Raw genomic sequence first — 13,834 nt, forward strand, 5'->3', positions numbered from 1 at the left:
ACCCCTACTCTCAGTGGCTGCAAACCCTGACCTTAATCTCACTGTGACCCACGTGGTCAACTCATGCCCCTGGGAAGCATTCCACGGCGCAAGCTGATTGGGCCTGCCACACCTGTAGGCCCTAACCCTTACTCAGGGTTTGCTTCTGTGGGCTCTGTCTCCAGAGGCCTGGCAATAAAGCCCCAGGGATTGGTGACACATGGGAAATACCAAAGAACTCAGCCTGCCACCCAGAAGGAAACTGTGCCATTTGGAAACCTGGAAAGCATTCAGAGCAGGAGAACCCTACTTGCCCATCCCAGCGAAACCCAACATTCAGGGGTCCCCTGGTGGCATACCCTGAGCCTGACACTCACTCTGACCCATCCCCCAACTCAGAGCCCTGGGAAGCATGACACAGTGTTGGCAGATGTGGCTGAAATAACCCTAGGCCATTTTCCTAACCCTAGGTTGGCTTCTGAGGGATCTGTCCCCAGAGGCCTGGCTCCAAAGTCCCAGGAAATGGGACACCTGAGCAATACCAGAGGACTCAGGCTGTCACCAAGAAGGAAACCACACCATTTGGAACTACGGGAAGTGTTCAGAGCAGGAGTACACTGTATGCACATTAAAGCACACCTGCACTTTCACTGGTCCCCTTGCCGCAAACCATGAGCTTCACACTCACCCCGACACACGGCCTCAACTCAGACCCCCAGGAAGCTAGCCATAGTGCCCATAGATTCAGCCTGCCAAGCCCCTAAGGCCCAACCATAACCTAGGTTTGCTTCTCAGGAGTCAGTCCTCAGAGGCCTGTTTCCAAAGCCCCAGGAATTGGGACCACCTGAGAACTACCAGAAGACTCAGCCTACACCCAGGAGGAAACCTCACTGTTTGGACTCCAGAAAGCATTCAGGGCAAGAGAAACCCGCATGTCCACACCATCCATCTCCCACATTCAGGGGTCGGGCCTAAAATCCTGGGCCTGGCACTCACCCTGACCCATGCCCACAACTCAGCTCCCTGGGAAGCTCACCACAGTGTTGGTAGATCGGGCCTGCCATGCACATAAGCCCTAACCTTAACCCTATTTTGGCTTGTGAAGGGTCTGTCCCCAGAGGCCTTCCTCTAAACTCCAGGGATTGGGGACAACTGAGTAATACTAGAGGACTCCGACTGACACACAGAAGGAAACCTCGCCATTGGGAACTCCGGATGCCCATCCTAGCGAACCCCCACTTTCAGCGGCCCCCTGGCCAAAATCCCTGGCATGACATTTATCCTGATTCACGCCCTCAACTCAGTCCCCTGGAAAGCCTGCCACAGTGCTAGCAGATCGGGCCTGTCATGCCCGTAGTCCCAAACCCTAACCCTGGCTTGGGTTCTGATGGGTTTTTCCCCAGAGTCCCGGCTACAAAGCTCTGGGCATTGGGGACACCTCAATAATAGGAGAGAACTCGGGCTGCCACCGAGAAGGATCCTGCGTCATTTGGAACTACAGAAAGGTCTCTGACCTGGAGAAATCTGCACGCCTATCCCGGCGAACCCCCACATTGCGCTGTACCTCAACAAGAACACTTCACAGTTCAATATGCATTTATGATAAAAACTCTAAACCATCTGGGTATAGAGGGAACATACCTCAAGATAACAAAGTTCATATATGAAAAGCTCACAGCTGACATCATACCCAAGGGTGAAAAGCTGAAAACATTTCCACTAAGATGAAAAACAAGACAAAGAGGGCGCCTGTGGGGCTCAGATGGTTAAGCATCTGCCTTCAGCTCGGGTCGCAATCCCAGGGTCCTGGGATCGAGTCCTGCATCGGGCTTCCTGCTAGGTGGGGAGCCTGCTTCGCTCTCTGCCTCTGCCTCTCTCTCTCTGACTCTCATGAATAAATATATAACATATTATAAAAAATAAAAAAGACAAAAAGACAAAAAAGCAAGACAAAGATGCCCACTCTCATCACTTTCATTCAACACAGTATTGAAAGCCCTAGCCAAAGCATTCAGACAAAAAGAAAAAAGAAAGAAAAGATGAAATCAAAACAGGAAAACTGTCAGTGTTTGCAAATGACATGATACTATATATAGAATTCCATAAACATTCCGCCAAAAAACTGTTAGAATAAACAAATTCAGTAAAGTTGCAGGATACAAAGTCAATTTACAGAGACCTGTTGCATTTCTTTTTTTAAAGACTTTATTTATTTGCCAGAAGGAGACAGCACAAGCAGGGTGAGCAGCAGAGGGAGAGGGAGATGCCGACTCCCCACTGAGCAGGAAGTCGACTGCGGGTCTCGATGACAGCAACCTGGGATGGTGACCTGAGCCAAAGACAGATGCTTAACTGACTGAGCCACACAGGTGTCCCAACTTGTTGCATTTCTGTGTACTGATGACAAACCTTCCCAAAGAGAAAATAAGAAAGCAATGCCATTTACAATTGCATCAAGAAAAAAAAAAAAAAAAACCTAGGAGAAAAGTAACCAAGAATGAGAAAGACCTGGTACACTGAACACATGTTGGAAAAGGAAGGAAAAACACATGTAAGTTGAGGGGGCGTGTATGGGTCAAAGAAACAGAGGACGACACAAATAAACGGAAGCATACGTCCTGCTAATTAACCGGAAGAATTAATCATATTAACATGTCACCACACGCCCGGATTTCAAGCTAGATTACAAAGCTGTGCTCATCAAAACTGTATGGTGCTGACATAGAAACAGACACACAGGTCAATGGAACCGAATAGAAAGCTCAGGAAATGATAATCATAGCAATTTTGGCAAAGTTTATTCATTAGAGTCAGTACATTAAAGGTATATTTAGACTTAGCTCTGATATCATTATTATTAACTCTGAACGGGAATTAATATTTATGTCCTGTTTCAACAGCTGATTCCAATAAATGCATTTCTTTAAACTTGTTTATATAAACACATATTATTAAATTAGAGGGATTTAGAATCGTTTTTAAGAAATATTAAAATCACTTTAATAAACCTATCATGGAAAAGAAACAGAGATATCAATCACCACAACTGATAGCATCACAAGACAATCAGACACAATCTCTTATCTGATGGAAGAATACAACATTTTGAGTAGTTCTGCCCAAATGTTAAACCTGTTGAAAGCTATAGATCCAGCAAGGCATTTACAAAAACACACGTCAGTGAAATGCCCTAACAAATACTATGACATGTAATCAATAAAGTCCACACTGCGTATATTCCGACAGGAAATATACTTTCCCAAAAAATAAACTGTAAAACAAAAAAAATGAAGGAGGAGGAGAAGGAGAAGAAGTAGAAAAAGAAACCTGAGAAACTAACCCACACATATATGGCCTTAACTTACGACACAAGTTCAGAAAATATACAACGGGTAAAGGACTGCCTCTTCAGTGAACGGTCCTGGAAAACTGGACACTACATGCAGAAGAATGGAACTGGATCACTTTCTTAAAGCACACACAAAAATTTTAAATGGATGAATGACTTGAATATAAGACCTGAATCCATAAACATCCGAGAAGAAAACACAGGTAGTGAGTTTCTCAACAATTGGTTTTGGCAGAGTCTTTTAGATCGGACACCAAAGGCAAAGACAACAAATGAAAAAATAAACAAGTGGAACGACATCAAACTGAAATTTCTACATGGAAAAAGAAACCATCAAAACTTAAAAGGCGACCTACCCAATGAGAAAAAATATCAGCAAATCATATGTATGAGAAGAGGCTAATATCCAAAATATGCAAAACACTCATACAAATCAAAACAAAAAACCTGTATAAAGAATGGGGAGATTATTGAATAGATACTTTCCAAAGATGAAACCCAGGTGGCCAACAGACACAGAAAAAGTTGTTCAACATCCCTAATTGTCGTCAGGGAAGCATAAGTCAAACCCATAATCCGCTATCTCCTCACAACTGTTGGGATGGCATTTGTCCCAGAGACAGACACCAGGTGTGGTCAAGGGTGTGTAGACAAGGGGACCCTGTGCACTGTTGGTGGCAATGTACATTGGTGCAGCACCTGTGACAAAGAGTATGGAGGTTCCTGGAAAAATGAATACAACTACCACATGACCCAGTGATTGCTCTGGGTGGATTTATTTGGAGAACACAAAAACACTACCTCAAAAAGATAGATGCACTGCCATGTTCACTGCAGCATTCTTCACAGTAGCCAGACATAGAGACAGACACCTTGGGAGCATTATGCTAAGTAACGCAGACACAGACAGATAATTACCAGATGTTCATGGACGTTTCACATGGAACAAAAAATACCGAATGCAAAGATACTGAGGACAGATTGCTGGTTGCCAGATCCAGGGATGGGGGAGGAATGGGGGAAAGTGGTCAAAGGCACAATGTATGGGCGCCTGGGTGGCTCAGTTGGTTAAGCGACTGCCTTCAGCTCAGGTCACGATCCTGGAGTCCCGGGATCAAGTCCCACATCTGAGTCCCTGCTCAGCGGGGAGTCTGCTTCTCCCTCTGACCCTCGTCCCTCTCATGTTCTCTATCTCTCATTCTCTCTGTCTCTCAAATAAATAAAATCTTTAAAAAAAGCACAGTGTTTGAGTGATAAAATGCATAAGTCATGGAGCGTTCTGTGCAGCATGGAGACTAAAGCTAACCCTGCAGGATGGGGTACAGGTTCCCCCATTATTTGAAAGTACACTTTCAGTCCTTCCTAGGAAGGAAACCTCTCACAGCAAGAATGGTGTAGACCAAAGGAGGAATTACCATTCATTTATACAGAAAAAAATAGCATGCTCAGACTCCAAAAACGACTTCTCTTTGGATTTTCCTAGGCCTCGGGACACGACTTCCTAACGGATGCCCAAAATAAATGGAGATGAAGCACAGCAGATGCTCACAGACACAATTCAAAGTGCTGGGGGCTGGACGTGGAGAGCGGTTCCCAAGAAAGACCTGGTTGAGGTGCATGCCACCTCTGCAGTGGCTCCCCGCAAAACAGATGATGAACGCGATGCTCACTTTTCGACTTTTTTCATCAGAGCGAAATCCTCTTCAGGATTCCTCCTGTTATTGAAGCCGGGTAATGACATAGATCTTAAAAAAAAAAAAAAAAAAAAAAAGCCATGTGTACCGTGAACTTTTAAAAAGTGGGGGATACTTGTACTTGAAAGTTGCCGAGGGAGTAGATGTTAAATGTTCTCCTGGACACGCACATCAATAGATCCACTGTGAAAGGCCCCTTCCTGAGCAAGCGGAACACAGACGGCCTCCTACCCCCAGATACCTCCTCCTTCCCCTCGCTCAGGACAACCAGCCACAGCTGGGAGTTACCCCAATTCCTCCATTCTCCCATTCCCAGTATCTAACCCATCAGCAAATCCAGTGAGCTCCATCTTAAACGTACCCAGAATAGGACTGACCACTGCTTCCAGGGCCACCTGTCTGGTCCACACTAAAGGCCATCTCTTGCCTGAGTTCCTGGAAAAGCTTCATCATGGACCTCCCCTGCCCATCCTCAACACTCTGTCATCTGTTCTCAACACTGCAGCCAGGATGGCCCAGTGAAACAGGGTCCCATGGGGTCACAGCACTGCAATGGCTTTTTATCTCCCTCTGTCACCTCCCTGAGGTCATGTCCTAAGCTGTCTCCTGTGGCCACAGGGCCTTCTTGCTACTTCTGGACATACCTGGTATGCTCCTGCCTCAGGACTTTTGCACATGCTTTCCTTCCATTTAGAATGCTCTTGATGTGATATCACTCACCTTCTTTAGATCTTCACTCAAGGATCACCTTCCTAGTGAAGTCCCACCTGGCTATATGTCAATAGCAAGCACCACCCTTACCTCCCCTACAGCACCCCAGCCCTGTCTCTTGCTCTGTATTTCTGCAGCAGTTATCACAGTCACCAGTCCATCTCGGCAGGGCAGAAACGAAGGCCTACACTGACGCTTTAACCACTGACTCCGTCCGATTTCCTCGTCCAAAGCCCCGGGGGAAAAGGTGCCCCAGGGCTCTTGCACAGACAGGATGCCAAGGACCAGGGGTCCACTGACTGCACCCTGAACACTATCAGGAAAATGAGCCATGCGAGGAATCCACCTGCCCATGAGACCTGAAGCCAGACACCTTCCTCAATTACAGGTGAGCACTCACACTTCCTCTCCTTGCCTGAGGTGCTCATCTGAGAAAGCTGAGCAGAGACCCATTCCAGGATCCAACTCTCCCTCTGGCCAAGGTCCTGAGAAACAGACATCTCTCCTCCTGCACCAACCACCCGGGATTGACGTCTGGAATCCACCTGTTGTCAGGCAGTGGTGCACCTGTCCCTCTTTCCTGCGATATCATTGCAAACCAGGCTGTGCTGCACATTTCTCAGGAAGGAGCCTGCAGCGGCATCAACAGGCCAACCAGGCTCAGCCTCAGTCTTGCACATCAGGCCCCATGCAGAAGTAGAATTGCATGGATACTGGTGTCCTGTGTGGCCTCGGAACCAACGGCAGGAGCTGAGATTTCAGTTCCAAATGAGAAGTGACCTCTTGCACACAGCACAGGAATGTGGAGAGGATTTCTCAGGGGTGGGGCTCTGGAAGAACTGCTTCTGCTGACTGAATTTACAGACACCAGGCAGAGGACATCTGCTGTGCCTCCTCTAAGGAAGCAGGGGGCACACTGGGCAAGAATCGATAATGCTGCCTGTGAGCTGCTTCCCACCAACCACCCTGCTGAGCTGAGGGATCAGGCACCAAGCAGGAAGAAACTCTCTTATCACATCTGCAGCAGGAGGGCTGGCCAGGGAGGAGAGCCCAGTCCCTGTCCCTGTAGCAAGCTGGTCAGCCCATCATGAGCGACGGTCCACCACCACGGCATCACAACCTCCCAGCTATCTGATCCGACTACCCTGCCAGGCTCAGACCTGCTCACACAGTGAGTCATAAGACCCAGCGACGTCTTTCCACTCCAGCTCAATGCTTCTCACAGAGAAGCAAACTCCAGCCTCACAAATGTGCTCATTATTAGCTCTGGAATTCCCTGGGTGGTGTCTACACTGGCCCACACAGGTGTCCCAACCAGATCACTCCACAAGTACCCTAGGGTTTCAAGCCACTTTCAAACTGCCCTTAGAAAGGCAGGAACTAGCCCGATTAGGCACACCAGCCAAGTGACTCAATGTGCTGGAAACTTGGACAACATCCTCGCTGAACACCCACGCGTCCATGTCCGAGGTTCAAACCTTCGCTAACTGGGCATTGAGCACCATGTCAGCATCAACACTGCTCTTTCAATTCACTTGTCTCCCATTCCTTAAAATCAGAAACCAAGCTCCGGTCACCACTCCATTTTCCCTCCAGAAAAATAAGGCAAATGACAGAATAAAACACTTACATGTGCACAGCACACTTCTAATTGAAATATAATTCCTTGGTCTTGCTCATACAGGCAGCCCTACATTACCCATACTAATGAGAGAGGCCATCTCGAAGTCAATGTCTATATGGTTTTCTTAAAATAATAATAATAATAATAATAATAATAATAATAATAATAATGACATGGTCACATAAGGGTCTGGATCTCCATTGCCACACAACATGGCTCTGGTCCAGATAAGGATGAAGACACTACCTCAGCCCACGAAGCGAAGCCCTTACCCTCAGGGATCCCGACACACCTCACGGGTGATGAGTTCCTTTGCTACGTGGAGTTGTCCGAGTACAAAGGATGCAGGCACCCTCCAGGATTCCCTCCATTTTCTTCATAAATTCCCCAGCTCAAGTCACAAGTGACTCACCAGGTCAAGCTTCCAGAGCCCAGGATGGGCCACCAGGTAAGCAGCCCCCTCAGGGAAGGCTAACAGGGGGCTCGATTTCCGTTGGGAGCACGATAAGCCACTCCACGAGCTCCTGAAGAACCTACACTCCTTCTCCATGTGCCCCTCTGACAAAGGGCAGGGCACCCTCTTACAGCTCTGAGGCTGTGTTTTACTTTAAAACATAATTTCTAATATCGGAATGTGGTTCATGGAAGAGGAAAACATGAACACCCACCAAGGATTCTCATAATATTTCGGAAGATTATTTTCCCAGTGTTTAATTAAATCAGGATATAAAAACACACAGATAGCCCTTTCCACTAGCAGGTATGATTCACTTTGGTGATTGAAAGAAGAGCAGGAAATAAAAGGGTAACAGATGTTCCAATGACCCGTCATTTCCATAATCAAAGTTTTGAAACTTCACACACACAAAGAAAGAAGCTCCAACAAACGATTTGGCCTGGCAACTCTGAGACGTCTGAACTGGAGTGACAGGGACAGACGATGACGTCGTGTATGTTGGGTGAGGCTGGTGGCACAGAAAAAGGTGCTCAGCCAGCTCTCCACCTGGGCCTCACCTGTCCTCGGCCAGGAACCTCCTCACGGCCCTCCACCTGTCACAACTCTCACCCGGGAGACCCACAACCACCCCTGGAGCCCGCCCTGCCCACACCCTCCTGCTCAATGCACTCAGCTCGCCTCTGAGACCCCTGTCAGGTTTACCCAGACCTGGAACTCCCCCATCCGCTGCAGAGCTCCAAGACTCCCGCTCTTCTTCCAAAATGACACTGGCCCAAGGCTATCATGAGAAATGTGGAAGGCTACCTAATGAATGGTTCACTACTTTCCCCTTCTGTCGTATTTCTCTCCACTTACCTTCCTACCTGGGCAAACTGTAAGTAACGTATCAATGGAACATGGACATGCTCTGAGACCTGCTTCTTTCATTGCAGCCTTCTGAGGACTCCTTGTACAATAAAACACCATACCCTATGATGGGGGGGGGTTAAAACCTTTATTCACAGAATAATACAGCCCAAATCACCTCGTTTTAAATTGCTCTTCATTAGACAGAACAGTTTCTGTGGAAAAAGCCTTTCCATAGATATTAGATGCCAGCAATTTCATAAGGAGTCAATGGAAGCTCTGTGGGATAACCTGACTCACCTAGGGTCAGGCAAGCAGTTCCAGAACTCAACCCAGGGCTCCTGACGCCAAGCCCCTTGATGCCACCAGCGTCCAGAATTCTCAGACTCTCCTTCTGACTCCACCACCAAAGAAGCTACAGAGAAAATCGGCATGTCAAAATATCTAGATGACACATTTAGAAAAACTAGAAAGTCAAGCTCAACTTTTATCTTTTTTTAAAGATTTTATTTATTTATTTGACAGAGAGAGACACAGCGAGAGAGGAAACACAAGTGGGGAGTGGGAGAGGGAGAAGCAGGCCCCCCGCGGAGCAGGGAGCCCGATGTGGGGCTCGATCCCAGGACCCCGGGATCATGACCTGCGCCGAAGGCAGATGCTTAATGACTGAGCCACCCAGGCACCCCTCAAACTCAACTTTTAAACAGTGAAAGGCTGCTTTGAATAATTTTGATTTTTCCCTCGATCCTCATTGTAAACCTTCTGATGAGAAGACTAATCAATTATGAAACATCACCTTTGACAAATGACAAGACATCATCCAATTCTGTATCTGACGACAAAAAGCCAACTAACTCTAGATGCTGGCCACTCAAACATATCCTAGGCCCAAATGAATAAACACTGTTAGATGAAGGAACAAATGATATGTTAAAAACACACAAAGAGAAAATGAACACCTCAACTCATCTGTTCCTCATGCAACTTGAGTGGAGTCTGGTTTACTCCAGGCTCCAGGACCCCACCTGGAGGATCCTCCTGCACCATCCTGACAGACCATTACCACCATCCCTGGGGGACATGAAACCATCCTGTCTTTGGGAGGACAGGTCTCCCTCAGGAGCCAGGGTGGGGACTGGCTCCTCTCCCCTCCCCAGGTCCAGGACTCCCGGGACATGCAAGAGCTCTTCATCTGAGGAGGAGTCATGGAGAGCAAGTGTGTGTCGTCAGCCCAGCAAGTGAAAGAACCAAACCCCAACGCTCAGTTTCCAACAGCAGCAGAATTTCAATGTACCATTTGGGGGCAGCCTCCTCCCCTCTTACGTGGCCTTGGGGTACCCCAAGGAAAGTCTTCTTTGTTCTCCTTCCCTCAGAGAGAGGAGTTGGCCCCATGTCATGGGGTCCCCACCACATCCCCACTACTGAGGAAGAGCCACACGCAGGGGCCTGGTGTCTGGAGTGTGGTCGGCCACTGCTCCTGGGCTCCCAGCCAGGGGCCTGGCGGCTACATGGAAAAACTCAATTGCTTTTGGGGGAAGGAGTGCTCACTGCCCATACCGCTCATCATCCCCCTCTGCAGTCTGCAGTCCAGGCTCTCTGCCCAGCTTACGTCAATCACCAGCACTCCACATGTTCCTGCCATGGGAGGGATCATTCAGCATCACCCCATTGCAGAGAGAAGGAGAGCGAGGCCCAGCGAGGGGAGGTAAAATGGCTCCAGTCCCAGAGCTGGTCAGCAGAGAAGCTGGAAAGTCAGCCCTCCAGAGCCCCTGCTAGACCAGCCAGAGACTCCCTGAGTTGAAAGTGAGCCCTCCCCTGCCTGACCAGCCACACACTGGCCCCTGACCTTCATGATGGCCTGTTCTTGACCGTGAAGGTGAGCTGGCCGACTAGGAGGGGGAGTTCAGCTGGTGGGACAGGCTGTAGCTACAGGACAGAGTGACACATCTGAGCTAGCAGGAGCCACACTCTGGTCTCCCTCCTGGAGCCTGACCTGGAGCTGGAATCTGGGTGCCCTAGGGGCCAGCACACAACAGGGTCTGCACTGAACAGGGATCCATGGCCCCCAGGGAGAGTCCACTCTGCCCTGTCCCAGCTCCTGCCTGGCCTCAGCTCTCCTCACTGTGGGGCTGCAGGACCCGGAACCAGGCCCCATAGGGACGGCTCGGTTCCAGCTTGTAATGATTTCGCAGCCCGTGGAGCCCCTGGGGCCGGAGGGAGGACTGGCTGTGGACAAGGACTGGGCTGGGGAGGATGCAGGGCCTTGTGGAGAGTGAAGGATGGGGCAGGGGCCGAGTCCTGGGGCCACTGCTCATGTCTAAAAAGGGCTGAAATCCCTGAATGCCCATGGGGTCCCTCACTACAGTAACGACCCCCTTCACACTCGGGCATCCTGCTGCTGGGACCCTCCTCCCCGGCCTCCTTCCCGCCCCTCTGACTCCAGCCGGGGATGCTGCCAGGGACAGGCTAGACGTCTGTCCCGGCTCCTGCCAGGAAGACAAGGCAGAAGGAGGAGACGAGAAGGGGAAGGGGCAGACTGATCTTCTCCCTGTCCTGAGTCGGTTCCACTGATGCCTCCAGGTCCTCTGGCCCATCCCTGCACTTAGCTGGGCCCTAAGAGGGAGTCTGCATTCCAGGACAGCTGGGTGGGAGGGTCATTCAATGACCTGTGTGTCCCCAGATGTGCTACCCACCTGGCCGTGCACCCTAAGGCCTGCCGCCCAGGGTGGGTGTGATTGCGGGGCCCAGTGGACTTGTGGGGCCACAGAGTGGTTGGCTGTGGTGAGGGAATGTGGGGGACCGGTCAGGTGCAGAGCCATGGGTCTCATGTACATCTGCTGCAGGGCTGGTTCACCGTACAGGTGCTGCGTGCAGGTCTCCTTTGCACACCTGGCCATTAGACACCTGGCTGGCCCTCTCGGTGGGGAGGCCTGGGGGCCTGGTGTACCTGTCCCCCACCTACCCCTGGAGGAGCGGCCACGTTCAAGCTTTTCTATGTCCAACCCTCAGGAACAGTTGGGAACCTGGGTCAAGAGAGGCAGGCACTGGCCCAAGACAAATGAGGGGTGCAGAGCCCAAGGAGCAGGGCTGCTCTCCAGTCCTAGGCCAACCCCAACCCTCCCATGAGGTTCGCTTTGGGGGTGAGAGCCCCTCAGATCCAAGGGGATAGCTACCCACCCCGCCCCATGTGGGGACATGACCTTGGCATCCCCAGGCATGTAGAGGCATGTGCACCTGCAAACCCACCCACACACACCACTCTGACTGCCCAGCTGGGGGTCAGAAGGGGAGGACACCCTGGGAGCGAGGTGGGGGACAAGGGGGAAAGAAGAAAGAGGTTGGAGACGGCTGGGCCATGGGGCAGGGCATCAGGACTCCTGGCAAGGACCCAGATCCAGAGCATGGGGAGGGGAGACAGGCCAGGCTGATGGTCAGGGGGCCCAAGGGACCCAGGGGGTTGCCAGGGCACTGGGAAAAGACAGGGTCTGGGTTCCGGTGTCCACCACCACCCTGGGCACTTGGGAGTAGGAAGAGATACCCACCCCCAAGTCCAGAGCCCAAAAGGCCTCAGCTTACTGTGCTGTCACTTGGGCTGCAGAGATGCAGTGTCCCAAGGGTCCCACAGGCTTGTCGAAGAGCCTGTTGGCCTTGGATCTCCATCCCCGACCCCCTGTGATCCCAGTCTGGGGAAAATGTTTTCTACCCCCTCGAGGTCCTTCTCAGCAGAGGACAGACTCGGGGCTTGGGGGGCTGAGGACCTGGCTACACAGAATGTGGCAGAGCACTGGGCCACCAGTCTGGAGACCAAGGTCAGGGCCCTCCTTGTTGCAGCCTCAGGGTCCCCATGTGGAAGAGGATCCAGAATCACTGCTCTGGTCAGGGTGAGGAGGCCTTGGGAAGGAATGGAGCACCAGGACCGGAGAGGGAAACAGGGACAAGGGAGGCTTCTGCGGTTTCTCACATCGCCCATGGAACCCACAGATCCTGCTCCTGTGAGAGACACAGACACAGAGACAGAGAAGGAGACAGAGAATGAACACAGGACAGAGGGAACCAGTTGTGCCATTCTATTCCTGAGAGAACCGTCACATAGGCCATCCACCCTGGAAGGGAGGGAATTCCATAGGGATGTGTGACCAGGACTCAGGGGTGCCAGGAGCCACTGTGGGGACTGCCCAGCACACGGGCACAGACAAGGCCCTGGGACCTGAGCCTAACCCTATTGGGAGCCCCTGGAAGTCTGTGTTGTGAGAGGACAAGGTCAGAATCAGTTCATTACTACCTTCCCATGGGGGATGGGACACAGGCAGGAGGGGGGTGGCTTTGCCTGGACCCCAGAGCAGATTCAAGCCCCTCTGAGCTGTGTTCCATGCCAAGCCCAACCCCTGGCTCATCCTTGCATTGCCAAGTATGCCCCAGCCTCCTGTGATAGCAGGCACGGAACATGAGTAGAGGTCCCTAACCCTAACCCGTACCCTAACCCGTACCCTAACCCTAACCCTAACACTAATGGGAGCCCCTGGAAGTCTCTGTCACCAGGGGACAAGGTTAGAATCAGTTACTACATTGCCACGGGGGCTGCGACACAGGCAGGAGGGGTGTGGCTTTGCCTGGACCCCAGAGCAAATTCACGCCCCTCTGAGCTGTATTCCATGCCAAGCCCAGCCCTTGGCTCATCCTTGCATTGCCAAGTATGCACCAGCCTCCTGTGATAGCAGGCACAGAGCATGTGTAGAGGTCCTACCCCTGATGGCATCCCTAGAAGTAGAAGCCAGGATAACCCGATGTGCAGATGGGGAGCCTGGGGAGGCCCTGAGAGGCACGGGGTCTGTCCAGGGTCACAGCTCTGGGCACGCACAGGAACCAGGTCTGAACCCAGGTCTGTGGCATCACAGCAGAGACACCAGCTGCACCCAGGCCTCCCGGGGGCTGTGGGTGGGCTGTGAGGGTGTCACTGTATGGATGGGGCATGGGGGGAGGGTTAGCATTGAGCAGTGGGGGAGGGGGGCCCTCGGGGGGCTCTTGTGTGAGGAGGAAGTTGGGTAAGGGGACCCCAGGCAGTGGTGACCTCAATTCCCTGACAACAGAGCCCAACAGAATTTGGAACCCCGGTAACCAGGCACCCACATTCCACAGACAGCCCCCTGCTCAGCTCATTTTGTTGGAGGTCCTCA

This window comes from Eumetopias jubatus, unplaced genomic scaffold (genome assembly GCF_037043125.1).
Source record: "Eumetopias jubatus isolate StellerSeaLion01/CBP00866 unplaced genomic scaffold, mEumJub1_p1.0 scaffold_149, whole genome shotgun sequence".
NCBI lineage: Eukaryota > Metazoa > Chordata > Mammalia > Carnivora > Otariidae > Eumetopias > Eumetopias jubatus.